The 16,929-nt window shown below is 41.9% G+C and overlaps 1 pseudogene; it reads left to right on the forward strand.

Moving 5' to 3' along the window:
* The first annotated feature begins 1,475 nt into the window (after positions 1 to 1,475).
* Positions 1,476 to 14,460, forward strand: LOC118966168 (annotated as a pseudogene).
* The last annotated feature ends 2,469 nt before the right edge of the window (positions 14,461 to 16,929 follow it).

Consider the following 16,929-nt stretch of genomic DNA (forward strand, 5'->3'; position numbering starts at 1 on the left):
ATATCCAGCAAACTTGGAACTACTATGGAAAGCATTGGAGTCAGCAAGGGCCAGAATCCCTGTGGAATGCTTTCGACACCTTGTAGAGTCCATGCCCTGAAGAGTTGAGGCTATTCATAAGGCAAAAGGGGGTGGTGCAACTCAGTATTAGGAAGGTATTGTTCATGTTTTGTAGACTCGGTGTATATCAAAATCCAGATAAATTGTTGAAAACTTACCTTGAACCTTTTAGAAACGTTGCATTGACAAAGACCATGTAGCTTTGTGGAAACATTCCACAGAAACACAGGTCAGAGTCCGATGAATCCACATTTGTGATTTTGAGGAAGATGGTGGTGTTGTTGCTATACATTTCCAAATTACTCTTTTTAAAACCCTTGTTGTGCCAAACTGTCGCTGGATGTGAGCCGTACATAGTCCAGATACACACAGGCTCTGATCTGTTGTAACATTAGAACACTGCAAGGTGATGGTAACCCCAGTACGGACCACTATAGTCGGAAACTGAGTTACCAAACCTGAAACACATAAGAACTAAGTTAGTGATTGCAATACTTTATATTACATGTCCATTTTTTTTCAAATGAGCACAAGTGCATGCTGTGCTAAACATCTGGTAAGATACATTCTTTGGAAATGTGGGTTCTATGACGGATGCATTAAATCTTTAACATGTGCAGCTTACTTACTCAATCCCATAGACCAGTAGAGCTGGTATATAGGTTCTCACTATTATGTGTGTAGATCTGTTCTGCTCCGTCTGGCCGTGAATCAGAGAATATATCTCTTAATTCACTCTGAGATCAGACTGAGTCTAGGGGGATTTCAGTGGTAGGGGGCGTTGTAGTTGGTATTGGACTACAATGTCTACAGAAAGCAGAAGTGATACTCCTACAGGTGTTTATGTGGAATGTAAAAATAGCAGTATGTGTTTGTGAAATACATCAGCTCTGTTAAAAGAACACTCAAGAAAAACTATGTTACTTATCATAGTGATTAATGTGTAACATTAAAACAACGTCATATGCCACACCAACATTAGACAACTATACAGAAAAAATAGAAAATTGCTGAAATAAGAAAATCTAATCAATGATGGAGAATAGTCAGATTAACTGATCATTGGCACACACATGGTGGTGTAGCAGGATAATCCCTGTAAGAGGTTGTGAGTTCAAATCCCAGGTGAGGACATGAATAATTATAGTATGAATGAACATGCACAATGTACTGTACATGTTTCAAGCAGACAACCATAGTCCCTGTGTCCAAGAACGCAAAGGTAACCTGTCTAAATGACTATCATCCCGTAGCACTCACATCTGTAGCTATGAAATGCTTTGAAAAACTGGTCATGGCTCACATCAACACCATCATCTTGGACCCACACCAATTTGCATACTGCCCCAACAGATCCACAGATGACGCAATCTCTATTGCACTTTCCCACCTGGATAAAAGGAACACCTACGAAAATGAGACTGCTGTTTATTGAATACAGCTCAGCGTTCAACACAATAGTGCCCTCCAAGCGTATCACTAAGGACCAGACTGCAAGGCACTACAGAGGGTAGTGTGTATGGCCCAGTACATCACTGGGGCCGAGCTCCCTGCCATCCAGGAAGTCTATACCAGGCTGTGAAAGAGGAAGGACCTAAAAATGGTCAAAGACTCCAGCCACCCAAGTCATAGACTGTTCCCACGGCAAACGGTCCCGATGCACCAAGTCTGGAACCAATCGGACCAATCCTAAATAGTTAGTTAAATACAGTACCTAATTAATGAAATAGCTACTCAGACTAGAACTTTTTCGACTCATCACATACGCTGCTGTCACTGTTTTCTTATCTGGTGTTTTATTCCTAGTTATATGTTAACATACAGTTGAAGTCGGAAGTTTACAAACACCTTTAAACTCAGTTTTTCACAATTCCTGACATTTACTCCTAATACAAATTCCCAGTCTTAGGTTAGTTAGGATCACCACTTATTTTAAGAATGTGAAATGTCAGAATAATAGTAAAGAGAATGATTTATTTGAGCTTTAATTTCTTTCATCGCATTCCCAGTGGGTCAGAAGTTTACATACTAATTGAGTGTATTTGGTAGCATTGCCTTTAAATTGTTTAACTTGGGTCAAACGTTTTGGGTAGCCTTCCAGAGCTTCCCACAACAAGTTGGGTGAATTTTGGCCCATTCCTCATGACAGAGCTGGTGTAACTGAGTCAGGTTTGTAGGCCTCCTTGCTCACATGCTTTTTCAGTTCTGCCCAAAAATGTTCTATTGGATTGAGCTCAGGGCTTTGTGATGGCCACTCCAATACCTTGACTCTGTTGTCCTTAAGCCAATTTGCCACAACTTTGGAAGTATGCTTGGGGTCATTGTCCATTTGGAAGACCCATTTGCGACCAAGCTTTAACTTCCTGACTGATGTCTTGAGATGTTGCTTCAATATATCCACATAATTTCCCTTCCTCATGACCTCCTCTATTTTATGAAGTGCACCAGTCCCTCCTGCAGCAAAGCACCCCCACAACATGATGCTGCCACCCCCGTGCTTCCCCCTTTTTCCTCCAAACATAATGGTAATTATGGCCAAACAGTTCTATATTTGTTTTTTCAGACTAGAGGACATTAAACCAAACATTACAATCTTTGTCCCCATGTGCAGTTGCAAACCGTAGTCTGGCTTTTTTTATGGCGGTTTTGAACAGTGGCTTCTTCCTTGCTGAGCGGCCTTTCAGGTTATGTCGATATAGGACTCGTTTAACTGTGGATATAGATACTTTTGTACCTGTTTCCTCCATCTTCACAAGGTCCTTTGCTGTTGTTCTGGGTGTGATTTGCACTTTTCGCACCAAAAGTACATTCCTCTCTAGGAGACAGAACGCGTCTCCTCCTGAGCGTTATGATGGCTGCGTGTTTATACTTGCGTACTATTGTTTGTACAGATGAACGTGGTACCTTCAGGCGTTTGGAAATTGCTCCAAGGATGAACCAGACTTGTGGAGGTCTACAATTTATTTTCTGAGGTCTTGGCTGATTTCTTTTGATTTTCCAATGATGTCAAGCAAAGGGGCATTCAGTTTGAAGGTACGCCTTGAAATACATCCACAGGTTCACCTCCAATTGACTCAAATGATGTCAATTAGCCTATCAGAAGCTTCTAAAGTCATGACATCATTTTCTGGATATTTCCAAGCTGTTTAAAGGCACAGTCAACTTAGAGTATGTAAACTTCTGACCCACTGGAATTGTGATACAGTGAAATAATCTGTCTGTAAACAATTGTTGGAAAAATGACTTGTGTCATGCACAAAGTAGATGTCCTAACCGACTTGCCAAAACTATAGTTTGTTAACAAGAAATTTGTGGAGTGGTTGAAAAACGAGTTTTAATGACTCCAACCTAAGTGTATGAACACTTCCGACTTCAACTGTATCTACCTCAATTACCTTGTGCCCCTGCCCATCGACTCTGTACTGGTACCACATGTATACAGACAAGTTATCATTACTCATTGTGTCTATTATTACTTTTATTATTACATGTTTTACTTTTCTATTATTTATTTGATTTCTCTCTGCATTGGCAGGGCCCGTGAGTAAGTATTTCACTTTTAGTCCACACCTGTTGTTTATGGAGCATGTGACAAATAAAATGTGATTTGAATAAAAAAATGTTTTGCTGTTTGTATCTTATTTGGGATAGTCCCTACATATAGTCTATGGATGTTCATCTAACTATCCACTAACCTTAACCTGGCCATAACCCTAACCCCAAAGCCCTAGTCATAACCCTAAAGCCCTAGTTATAACCCTATAGCCCTAGTCCTAACCCTAAAGCTAACCCTATAGCCCTAGTCCTAACCCTAAAGCTAGCCCTAGTCCTAACCCTAAAGCTAACCCTATAGCCCTAGTCCTAACCCTATAGCCTTAGTCCTAACCCTAAAGCTAACCCTATAGCCCTAGTCCTAACCCTAAAGCTAACCCTATAGTCCTAACCCTAACCCTAAAGCGAACCCTATAGCCCTAGTCCTAACCCTAAAGCTAACCCTATAGCTCTAGTCCTAACCCTAACCCTATAGTCCTAGTCCTAACCCTAAAGCTAGCCCTAGTCCTAACCCTAAAGCTAACCCTATAGCCCTAGTCCTAACCCCATAGCCCTAGTCCTAACCCTAAAGCTAACCCCATAGCCCTAGTCCTAACCCTAAAGCTAACCCCATAGTCCTAAAGATAACCCTAGCCCGGCTGTAGCTACAGCTACAAAGCTACACAGGTCTTTCAGAGACAGGTCTTATAGCTCATCATCAAAGCCTGCAGTTCTGTCTGGGTGTCAGAGATACTAACCAATAATATCAGGTCATCTCTGGCTCCAGACTTGTAGTTCCTGTCACCTCACACTGTGGTTGAGGCTCTTGTCATCTTTCTAATGTCAGTTAGACCATGAAGAACAAACTGCAAGAAAGGGGCTGTTATTCTGAGATAAAGCTAGGGGTAATAAGAGTGCAAACTTACGATTAAATGCTTGCTTACGTATTTAAGAAAACAGATATTTTGAGTTCTTACAGTACATGCATGAACTATGATATGTGGAGTCTTTAATAATCTAAATATATATATTTCAGCTTTGTCTCTTGCTGTTGTTGTCACTCAGTCTGATGTTTGGAGCACCTTCACTCTTGGAGACGCAGTTGATTTGGAATGCTTCATCACTGTGGATGACGATGACAGTACAAGCCCCAGATGTTGTCTCTGTATTCTCACTGCAATTTTCTTTGTAGAGTTTGACAAAAAGCTTTGCTTTGCTACAAGGAAGAGTGGCACCAGATTTGTGCTGACCATCTCAGATTCCACGGCATCCAACATGGGGATGTATTACTGTGCTGCAATTGATTATGAAAGCATGATCTTCGGGAGTTCTGTTTTTCTGAAACATCAGGGTACATCTGATACATTCAGGTGTTTTATCTTCTATTTTAGCAAACATATGTTGTATTTGGAAATTGTGCAAATCATTGATGGTAATGTGATTTTATATTCCTGGAAAAGCTGCAGATTCCAGGACCCAGCATGTTGAACAGCAGTCTGTGTCTGAGTCAGTCTAGCCAGAAGACTCTGACTTTGAACTGTGCAATACACATTGAGACCTGTGCAGGAGAACACACTGTCTATTGGTTCAGACATGGCTCAGGAGAATCCCATCCAGGAATCATTTACACCCATGGAGACAGGAGTGATCAGTGTGAGAAGAGCCCTGAGGCTGGGTCTCCTACACAGAGCTGTGTCTACAACCTCCGCAAGAGGAACCTCAGCCTCTCTGATGCCGGGACTTACTATTGTGTTGTTTGGGAACAGGACCAAGTTGGATGTTGAAGGTAGCTAACATTTCTTAACCCATATGCTATTATTTAGAAAGACATTAACATTACAGTTAATGATTGATACCATGTTTTCGGCTTCTGCCCAGCGCATTATAGTGGAGTAATACAGTATATTTAATATCTTTCAGATGGTGATGTTGATCCACAGATGAGAATCCCGGTCCTTCTCTCCATCATAGGAACTGGAGTTCTCCTCTGCTGTCCTACCATCTTCATCTACACCACCAGGAAATAGATACAGTGCCTTGCGAAAGTATTCGGCCCCCTTGAACTTTGCAACCTTTTGCCACATTTCAGGCTTCAAACATAAAGATATAAAACTTTATTTTTTTGTGAAGAATCAACAACAAGTGGGACACAATCATGAAGTGGAACGACATTTATTGGATATTTCAAACTTTTTTTACAAATCAAAAACTGAAAAATTGGGCGTGCAAAATTATTCAGCCCCCTTAAGTTAATACTTTGTAGCGCCACCTTTTGCTGCGATTACAGCTGTAAGTCGCTTGGGGTATGTCTCTATCAGTTTTGCACATCGAGAGACTGACATTTTTTTCCCATTCCTCCTTGCAAAACAGCTCGAGCTCAGTGAGGTTGGATGGAGAGCATTTGTGAACAGCAGTTTTCAGTTCTTTCCACAGATTCTCGATTGGATTCAGGTCTGGACTTTGACTTGGCCATTCTAACACCTGGATATGTTTATTTTTGAACCATTCCATTGTAGATTTTGCTTTATGTTTTGGATCATTGTCTTGACAAATCTCCGTCCCAGTCTCAGGTCTTTTGCAGACTCCATCAGGTTTTCTTCCAGAATGGTCCTGTATTTGGCTCCATCCATCTTCCCATCAATTTTAACCATCTTCCCTGTCCCTGCTGAAGAAAAGCAGGCCCAAACCATGATGCTGCCACCACCATGTTTGACAGTGGGGATGGTGTGTTCAGCTGTGTTGCTTTTACGCCAAACATAACGTTTTGCATTGTTGCCAAAAAGTTCAATTTTGGTTTCATCTGACCAGAGCACCTTCTTCCACATGTTTGGTGTGTCTCCCAGGTGGCTTGTGGCAAACTTTAAACGACACTTTTTATGGATATCTTTAAGAAATGGCTTTCTTCTTGCCACTCTTCCATAAAGGCCAGATTTGTGCAATATACGACTGATTGTTGTCCTATGGACAGAGTCTCCCACCTCAGCTGTAGATCTCTGCAGTTCATCCAGAGTGATCATGGGCCTCTTGGCTGCATCTCTGATCAGTCTTCTCCTTGTTTGAGCTGAAAGTTTAGAGGGACGGCCAGGTCTTGGTAGATTTGCAGTGGTCTGATACTCCTTCCATTTCAATATTATCGCTTGCACAGTGCTCCTTGGGATGTTTAAAGCTTGGGAAATCTTTTTGTATCCAAATTCGGCTTTAAACTTCTTCACAACAGTATCTCGGACCTGCCTGGTGTGTTCCTAGTTCTTCATGATGCTCTCTGCGCTTTTAACGGACCTCTGAGACTATCACAGTGCAGGTGCATTTATACGGAGACTTGATTACACAAAGGTGGATTGTATTTATCATCATTAGTCATTTAGGTCAACATTGGATCATTCAGAGATCCTCACTGAACTTCTGGAGAGAGTTTGCTGCACTGAAAGTAAAGGGGCTGAATAATTTTGCACGCCCAATTTTTCAGTTTTTGATTTGTTAAAAAAGTTTTAAATATCCAATAAATGTCGTTCCACTTCATGATTGTGTCCCACTTGTTGTTGATTCTTCACAAAAAAATACAGTTTTATATCTTTATGTTTGAAGCCTGAAATGTGGCAAAAGGTCGCAAAGTTCAAGTGGGCCGAATATTTTCGCAAGGCACTGTATATTTGAGATTCTTCAAATAGCCACCCTTTGCCTTGATGACAGCTTTGCACACTCTTGGCATTCTCTCAACCAGCTTCATGAGGTAGTCACCTGGAATGCATTTCAATTAACAGGTGTGCCTTGTTAAAAGTGAACTGGTGGAATTTCTTTCCTTCTTAATGCGTTTCGAGCCAATTATTTATTTTGTGACAAGGTAGGGGTGGTATATAGAAGATAGCCCTATTTGGTAAAAGACCAAGTCCATATTATGGCATGTAAAGCTCAAATAAGCAAAGAGAAACGACAGTCCATCATTGTTTTAAGACGTTATTTTATTAAATATTTTTCCTATGTTGTTGCCTTACATCCTGGAATTAAAATGGCTTTTGGGTGGGTTGTATCATTTGATTTACACAACATGCCTAACAAATTTAAGATGGAAAATATTTTGAATTGTGAAACAAACAAGTAATAAGACAAAATAACGGAAAACTTGAGCGTGCATAACTATTCACCCCCCCCCCAAAGTGCTTTGTAGAGCCACCTTTTGAAGCAATTACAGCTGTAAGTCTCTTGGGGTATGTCTCTGTAAGCTTGGCACATCTTGCAATTTGGACTTTTGCCCATTCTTCAAGGCAAAACTGCTCCAGCTTCAAGTTGGATGGGTTCCACTTTTGCACAGCAGTCTTTAAGTAATACCACAGATTCTCAATTGGATTGAGGTCTGGGCTTTGACTAGGCCATTCCAAGACATTTAAATGTTCCCCTTAACCTCACTAGGGTAGGGGACAGCATTTGGAATTTTGGAAGAAAAGCGTGCCCAAAGTAAACTGCCTGCTACTCAGGCCCAGAAGCTAGGATATGCATATAGTTGGTAGATGTGGATAGAAAACACTCTAAAGTTTCCAAAACTGTTACAATAATGTCTGTGAGTAGAAAATAACTGATATGGCAGGCGAAAATCTGAGGAAAATCCATCCAGGAAGTACTATTATTTTGAAAGGCTGCTTTTCCATTGGAAGCCTATCCACCATACAAAGACTTAGGACCCAGTTCATGATCTCTATGGCTTCCTCTACATTTGGCCAGTCTTTAGGCATTGTTTTACTCTGAAAAATGAGGGAGATACAGCACTTTCAATGAGAGGACAGTGGAAATTTCCAGACATGAGTCCAGCGCACGATTGGGAGCGCGCCTTTCTTGTTTCTCCTTTTCTATTGACGAAGCTTTTGTCCGGTTGAAATATGATTGATTATTTATGACAAAAACAACCTGAGGATTGATTTTAAACATTGTTTGACATGTTTCTACAAACTTTTATGGTACTTCTTTGATTTTTCGTCTGTCTGTTGTGAACACGCTTTGTTCCAATGGATTGCTGAACAAAAGGTTTTTGGATATGAACATGGATTTTATCGAACAAACAAACATCTATTGAGTAAATGGGAGTCTTGTGAGTGCAAACATATGAAGATCATCAAAGGTAAGTGATTAATATTATCACTATTTCTGACTTGTGTAACTCCTCTACTTGACTTGTTCCTGTTTATAATGATTTGTCTGCTGGGCGCTGTTCTTAGATAATCGCATGGTATGCTTTCGCCATAAAACCATTTTTGAAATCTGATACCATGGTTGGATTAACAAGAATCTTTAAACCAATGTTTAACACTTGTGTGTTTCATGAATTTCATGAACGCTAGCGTCCCACACCCCCTAGTGAGGTTGAACCACTCAAGTGTTGCTTTAGCAGTATGCCTAAGGGTTCAAAGTTTCTGAATTATTTTATAACCCAACCCTGATCTGTACTTCTCCACAACTCTGTCCCTGACCTGTTTGGAGAGCTCCTTGGTCTTCATAGTGTCGCTTGCGTGGTGGTGTCCCTTGCTTAGCGGTGTTGCAGACTCTGGGGCCTTTCAGAACAGGTGTATATATACTGAGATCATGTGACAGATCATGTGACACTTAGATTGCACACAGGTGGACTTTATTTTACTAATTACGTGACTTCTGAAGGTAATTGCACCAGATCTTATTTAGGGACGCACCACTTTTTTTCCATTTTTTGTTTATTGAATATTTGGAAACAAGTCATTTTTTTTCATTTCACTTCACCAATTTGGACTATTTTGTGTACATTTATTACATGAAATCCAAATAAAAATCAATTTAAATATCAGGTTGTAATGCAACAAAATAGGAAAAACGCCAAGGGGGTGAATACTTTTGCAGGGCACTGTATATCTTCAAACTAAGGGCAACCATGGCAGTTAAAATATGGAGCCGAAGAACATGGCTGACGTTTTACATTCTCCCAACCAATTGTGCGATTTTATAATTTTTTTACGTTTTGTTTAACTTACGTTTTGTTTAACTTTAACTTATTGTGTACATATTGTTGCTGCTATCGTCTCTTATAACCAAAAATAACTTCTGGACATCAGAAAACCGATTACTCACTGCAGACTGGAATCAACTTTTTCCTTTAACGAGTCCGATGAGAAGGATATCCTGCTTTCACTGGAACAGGCCCAGATCCACGCCTTTTGCATAAAGAAAAGATGCCGGAAAAGAGGCAATCATTGTAAAATAAATTTGATGACCTACGATTAAGATTATCATACCAATGGGACAGTAAAAACTAACATCTTATGTTTCACAGAGACGTGGCAGAACAAAGATACGGACAATATAGAGCTAGCAGGATTTACCATGCACCGGCAGAACAGAGACGCTCCCTCTGGTAGGACGAGGCGTGAGGGTGTGTGTCTTTTGGTCAATAACAGCTGGTGCGCGATGTCCAATATTAAAGAAGTCTCAAGGTTTTGCTCACCTGAGGTGGAGTACCTTATGATAAGCTGTAGACCACACTATCTACCATGAGAGTTCTCATCTGTATTACTCATAGCCATCTATTTACTACAACAAAGTGAAGCTGGCACTAAGGCCGCTCTCAACCAACTATAAGGCCATAAGCAAAGAAGAAAATCCTCACCGAGAAGCGGCGCAACCAAGTGGCCGGGGACACAGATGTATTCATAGCTGTCCCCCGCCCTCCATTTGGCAAATCTGACCATAATTCTATCCTCCTGATTCCTGTATACAAGCAAAAACTAAAGCAGGAAGTACAAGTGACTCACTCAATAAGGAAGTGGTCAAATGACATGGATGCTACACTGCAGGACTGTTTTGCTAGCACAGACTGGAATATGTTCCAGGATTCATCCATTGACATTAAGGAATACACCACCACAGTCATCAGCTTCATCAATAAGTGCATCGATGTCGTCATCCCCACAGTGACTGTACATATCCCAACCAGGAGCCATGGATTACAAGCAACATCCGCATCGAGCTAAAGGCTAGAGCTGCCACTTTCAAGGAGCAGGAGACTAATCCGGACGCTTATTAGAAATCCCGCAATGCCCTCAGAGGAATCATCAAACAATCAAAGCATCAGTACAGGATTAAGATTGAATCCTACCACACCGACGCTCGTCACAAGTGGCAGGGCTTGAAAACTATTACAGACTTCAAAGGGAAACCCAGATGCGAGCTGGCCAGTGACGCGGGCCTATCAGACAAGTTAACTTCTTATGGTATAGGGGACGCTTGCGTCCCACTTGGCCAAAAACCAGGGAAAATGCAGCGTGGCAAATTCAAATAAATTGAAATAAAAATCTAACTTTCATTAAATCACACATGTAAGATACTCAATTAAAGCTACACTCGTTGTGAATCCAGCCAACATGTCAGATTTTAAAAAGGCTTTCCGGCGAAAGCACAAGAAGCTATTATCTGATGATAGCACAACAGTAAACAAAGAGGGTAGCATATTTCAACCCTGCAGGCGCTACACAAAACGCAGAAATAAAATACATGCCTTACCTTTGACGAGCTTCTTTTGTTGGCACTCCAATATGTCCAGTAAACATCACAATGGGTCCTTTTGTTCGATTAATTCCGTCCATATATATCCAAAATGTCCATTTATTTGGTGCGTTTGATCCAGAAAAAAACAGCTTCCAAAATGCGCAACATCACTACAAAATATTTCAAAAGTTGCCTATAAACTCTGCCAAAATATTTCAAACTACTTTTGTAATACAACGTTAGGTATTTTAAAACGTTAATAATCGATCAAATTAAAGACTGGTCTCTCTGTGTTCAATACAGGAAGACAACAAACCAAGCTACTTTTCAAGTCTTGCGCAACTCTCAACAGTGTTACGCAGTTCCTAGATGGCCGTACGTCGTCATTGCACAAATGAATAACCTCAACCAAATTCCAAAGACTGACATCCAGTAGAAGGGGTAGGAACTGAAAACAAGTTCCTAAGAAATATTGTTTGCCAATGAGAACTCACTGAACAGACAGAGACCTCAAAGAAAAAAAATTCTGAACGGTTAGTCCTCAGGGTTTTGCCTGCTACATAAGTTCTGTTATACTCACAGACATGATCCAAACAGTTTTAGAAACTTTAGTGTTTTCTATCCAAATCTATTAATAATATGCATATCTTATTTTCTTGGCATGAGTAGTAGGAAGTTGGAATTGAGCACACTATTTAAAAAGTGAAAATGCTGCCCCCTATACCTTGAAGTTAAATGCCTTTTATGCTCGCTTCGAGGCAAGCGACACTGAAGCATGCACGAGAGCACCAGCTGTTCTGGATGACTGTGTGATACCGCTCTCGGTTGCCGATGTGAACAAAACCTTTAAACAGGTAAACATTCACAAAGCCGCTGGGCCAGACGGATAACCAGGACGTGTACTCAAAGCATGCGTGGACCAACTGTCAAGTGTCTTCACTGACATTTTCAACCTCTCCCTGACAGAGTCTGTAATACCTACATGTTTCAAGCTGACCACCATAGTCCCTGTGCCCAAGGAAGCAAAGGTAACCTGCCTGAATGATTACCGCCCCATGGCACTCACGTTGGTAGCCATGAAGTGCTTTGAAAGGCTGGTCATGGCTCACATCAACAGCATCCTCCTGGACACCCTAGACCACCTGCAATTCGCATACCGCTCCAACAGAACCACAGATAACGCAATCTCAATCGCACTCCACACTGCCCTTTCTCACCTGGACAAAAGGAACACCTGTGTGAGAATGCTGTTCATTGACTACAGCTCAGCGTTCAACACCATAGTGCCCTCAAAGCTCATCACTAAGCTAAGGACTCTGGGACTAAACACCTCCCTCTGCAAATGGATCCTGGACTTACCACTCCCCGGTGGTAAGAGTAGGCAACAACAGGGGCCCCCACAGGGGTGTGTACTTTGTCCCCTCCTGTATTCCCTGTTCACCCACGACTGCGTAGACAAACACAACTCCAACACCTTCATTAAGTTTGCTGACGACACAACAGTGGTAGGGATGATCACAGACAATGATGAGATGGCCTGTAGAGAGGTCAGGGAACTGGCAGTGTGGTGCCAGGACAACAACATCTCCCTCAATGTGAGCAAGACTAAGGAGCTGATCGTGGACTACAGGAAAAGGCCCCCATTAACATCGAAGGGGGCTGTAGTTAAGAGTTTCAAGTTCCTTGGTGTCCACATCACCAAACTATCATGGTCCAAACATACCAAGACAATTGTGAAGAAGGCATGATAAAACCTTTTCCCCCTCAGGAGACTGAAAAGATTTGTCATGGGTCCCTAGATTCTCAAAAGGTTCTACAGCTGCACCATCGAGAGCATCCTGACCGGTTGCATCACCGCCTGTAATGGCAACTGCTCGGCATCTGACCGTAAGGCACTACAAAGGGTAGTGCGAACGACCCAGTACATCACTGGGGCCAAGCTTCCTATCATCCAGGACCTATATAATAGGCGGTGTCAGAGAAAAGCCCATAAAATTGTCAGAGACTCCAGTCACCCAAGTTATAGACTGTTCTCTGCTACCGCAAGGTAAGCGGTACCGGAGCGCCAAGTCCAGGACCAAAAGGCTCCTCAGCAGCTTCTACCACCAAGCTATAAGACTGCTGAACAATTCATAAAATCGCCACCGGACAATTTACCCCTCCTTTTGTACACTGCTGCTACTCGCTGATTGGTATAAGATGTTGTCTTTTCTTTTGTTGTACAACAGGAGAGTGGTCTCATATCAGCCAATGTTGGAGACACAGTGACTTTGCAGCACTTCTATGAAGGCGACGTGGCCATGCATTTCTCCTGGTTCAAGCAACCCTTTGGAGAAAAACCTCAGCTTATCTCAACCATCTATAAGTATGAAAAGAGTCCTACATTTTACCATGAGTTCAAGGGTAACCCTCAATTGTCAATGCAATGCGGCCAAGGAATTAATCACCTCAGTATCTCAGACTCAGTATCTCAGCTCGGATTCAGACACAATTTGGACAATTGTCTATGTAAAAGGTACAGTCCTGAGAACATTATTTTAATATTCCGTAAAATATTTTTAGAGAAAGTCTGAATTGGTAGACAAAGAGTAGTGATGAGTTAACCTAAGCAAACATCATTTTAGGAGTTTTTTTATATCAGGTATTATCACATTGTGAAGATTCTCTCATTTGAGTAAGAACACTTGAAACAGGAAAGTTGTAGATAGTTAAGACAGATTTAACAAACATTTTAAACCCTCTTTTCAGATTCATGCTCCAACAGCAAGACAGTTGTAGAGCAGTCTGTGTCTGAGTCAGTCCAACCAGGTGACTGTGGGACTCTGAACTGTACAATACACACTGAGACTTGTGCAGGAGAACACAGTGTCTATTGGTTCAGACATGGCACAGGAGAATCCCATCCAGGAATAATTTACAACCCATGGAGACAGTAGTGATCAGTGTGAGAAGAGCCCTGAGGCTGGGTCTCCTACACAGAGCTGGGTCTACAACCTCCCCAAGAGGAACCTCAGCCTCTCTGATGCTGGGACTTACTACTGTGCAGTGGCCTCATGAGGGGAGATACTGTTTGGGAACGGGACCAAGCTGGACATTCAAGATAAACCTCTTATGCTCTTTTGTTCAAATTACATAAACATTACATTTACGTACCCAGTTGATTATTATAAAAGAAAATGTGTTCTCACTGACTTCATTAACATTTTAGTCATTTGCCAGAACTGTCCAGAGAACTTAGGGTTAAGTGTCTTGCTCAAGGGCACATTGACAGTTTGGGGATTCAAACCAGTAACCTTTCATTTACTGGCCCAGTGCTCTTAACCACTAGGCTACCATCCACCCTACCTACTGACTTACCTGATCAAATAATTGCAAAATAAAATACATGCTATTACACTATAATAACCCCTACTGTATAATAGAAAACATGTAATTGTTACCCGGATAAAGCACTAAATAAACTTCAGTTAGTGCTAAATACGGCTGCTAGAATCCTGACTAGAACCCAAAAATTTGATCATATTACTGCAGTGCTAGCCTCACTACACTGGCTTCCTGTCAAAGCAAAGGCTGATTTCAAGGTTTTACTGCTAACTTACAAAGCATTACATGGGCTTGCTCCTACCTATCTCTCCGATTTGGTCCTGCCATACAGACCTACACGTACGCTACGGTCACGACGCAGGCCTCCTAATTGTCCCTAGAATTTCTAAGCAAACAGTTGGAGCAGGGCTTTCTCACATAGAGCTCCATTTTTATGGAACGGTCTGCCTACCCATGTCAGAGACGCAAACTCGGTCTCAACCTTTAAGTCTTTAATGAAGACTCATCTCTTCAGTGGGTCATATGATTGAGTGTAGTCTGGCCCAGGAGTGGGAAGGTGAACGGAAAGGCTCTGGAGCAACGAACCGCCCTTGCTGTCTCTGCCTGGCCGGTTCCTCTCTTTCCACTGGGATTCTCTGCCTCTAACCCTCAGTCTTGTCTCAGGATGGTAAGTTGGTGGTTGAAGATATCCTTCCTGTTTGGCCCTGTCCGGGGGTGTCCTCGGATGGGGCCACAGTGTCTACTGACCCCTCCTGTCTCAGCCTCCAGTATTTATGCTGCAGTAGTTTGTGTCGGGGGGCTAGGGTCAGTTTGTTATATCTGGAGTACTTCTCCTGTCCTATTCGGTGTCCTGTGTGAATTTAAGTGTGCTCTCTCTCATTCTCTCTTTCTCTCTTTCTTTCTCTCTCTCGGAGGACCTGAGCCCTAGGACCATGCCTCAGGACTACCTGACATGATGACTCCTTGCTGTCCCCAGTCCACCTGGCCGTGCTGCTGCTCCAGTTTCAACTGTTCTGCCTTATTATTATTGGACCATCCTGGTCATTTATGAACATTTGAACATCTTGGCCAAGTTCTGTTATAATCTCCACCCGGCACAGCCAGAAGAGGACTGGCCACCCCACATAGCCTGGTTCCTCTCTAGGTTTCTTCCTAGGTTTTGGCCTTTCTAGGGAGTTTTTCCTAGCCACCGTGCTTCTACACCTGCATTGCTTGCTGTTTGGGGTTTTAGGCTGGGTTTCTGTACAGGACTTTGAGATATCAGCTGATGTACAAAGGGCTATATAAATACATTTGATTTGAATTGTTTCAGTGGGTGATATTCAAGTGGCGACTGAAGTGGAAATGAGGATACTAGTCCTCTTCTCCTTCATAAGAACTGGATTTCTCCTCTGCTGTCTGACCATCTACCTCATCAGGAAATAGATTCATTCAATGATTCAGTTTTTCAATCCTTCAAGCTGTTACAAATACATATGTGGTTAACTGACTTTTCAAATGTTTCAGTGCTCGTCAGCTTTGGTAACATAACGTAAAGTAAAATGTTCATATTTTTTGAACTCTTATTCACTACAGAAGTGATACCTCCTTGCCGTTGAGTTAGCAGTGGCCGCTGTAAACGTGGTCTAGCAAAGGACGGACGATGGATCCAGACATTAGAAATGTATAATATCTGAAATTGTAGCTAGACTGGATGAACCCTTCAAGGCAGACTGGAACCCCTTTAACTCCATTTTGTTTGTACAGCTTGCTTGACCCGCATTGTGTCAAGTCACTCTGGTCCACATGTAACGTGTCCACCAGAACTTTTCCCCACTGATCTTTGTCGATAGCGCCTGCTAAATTCAGGTCAGCAATGTTATTGAGAGCAGTAGCAACACTTTTGCTGTTCTCCTTGGCTAACATGATATCTTTCAAAAAGTCTGCGGTAGCAAGGATTATGTACACATACTGAACAGCTCATGTTATGGACAGAAGCATGCTACATGACAGACCAATCTTAACTCATCTCAACAGTGATACCACATAGACATCCTGCTGAAAACCACATAGAGACATAGATATACAGAGAGCAGGTATGAGGGACCTGTCTGCACAAAGCCAGCAGGCCCACCTGACTAAAGCGTAGATACATCCTCGTCTTCTGCTTTGTGCAGAGTACCTGTGAAACTGTTCACTGTGTGGGGGTAGGTGTGAGTGACATGCACCAAAAGAGAACAACACATTACAGAGAGATGACTTGAATAAATAGGTTGTTTCCCATTCTTATTCAACTACTCCCTGGAACTCAATACAAAACTACACGCAAACACATTAGTCATTGTCTTCATCATATAGAGATCACCCTGCGACCCATTTTATTTTGAATGATTGTGTGGCTCCTCCTGGTAACGAAGCTACACTTTATAGTAACTTAGTTGATGTTAGTAGTAATGATCCAGTGATGATGACTACCTAGCCTGATGGATGCATGAGACGCTATGATTCTGAAATGGATTTATAACATGATACAGA

Source organism: Oncorhynchus mykiss, chromosome 9 (genome assembly GCF_013265735.2).
Source record: "Oncorhynchus mykiss isolate Arlee chromosome 9, USDA_OmykA_1.1, whole genome shotgun sequence".
In the NCBI taxonomy this organism is placed as follows: domain Eukaryota; kingdom Metazoa; phylum Chordata; class Actinopteri; order Salmoniformes; family Salmonidae; genus Oncorhynchus; species Oncorhynchus mykiss.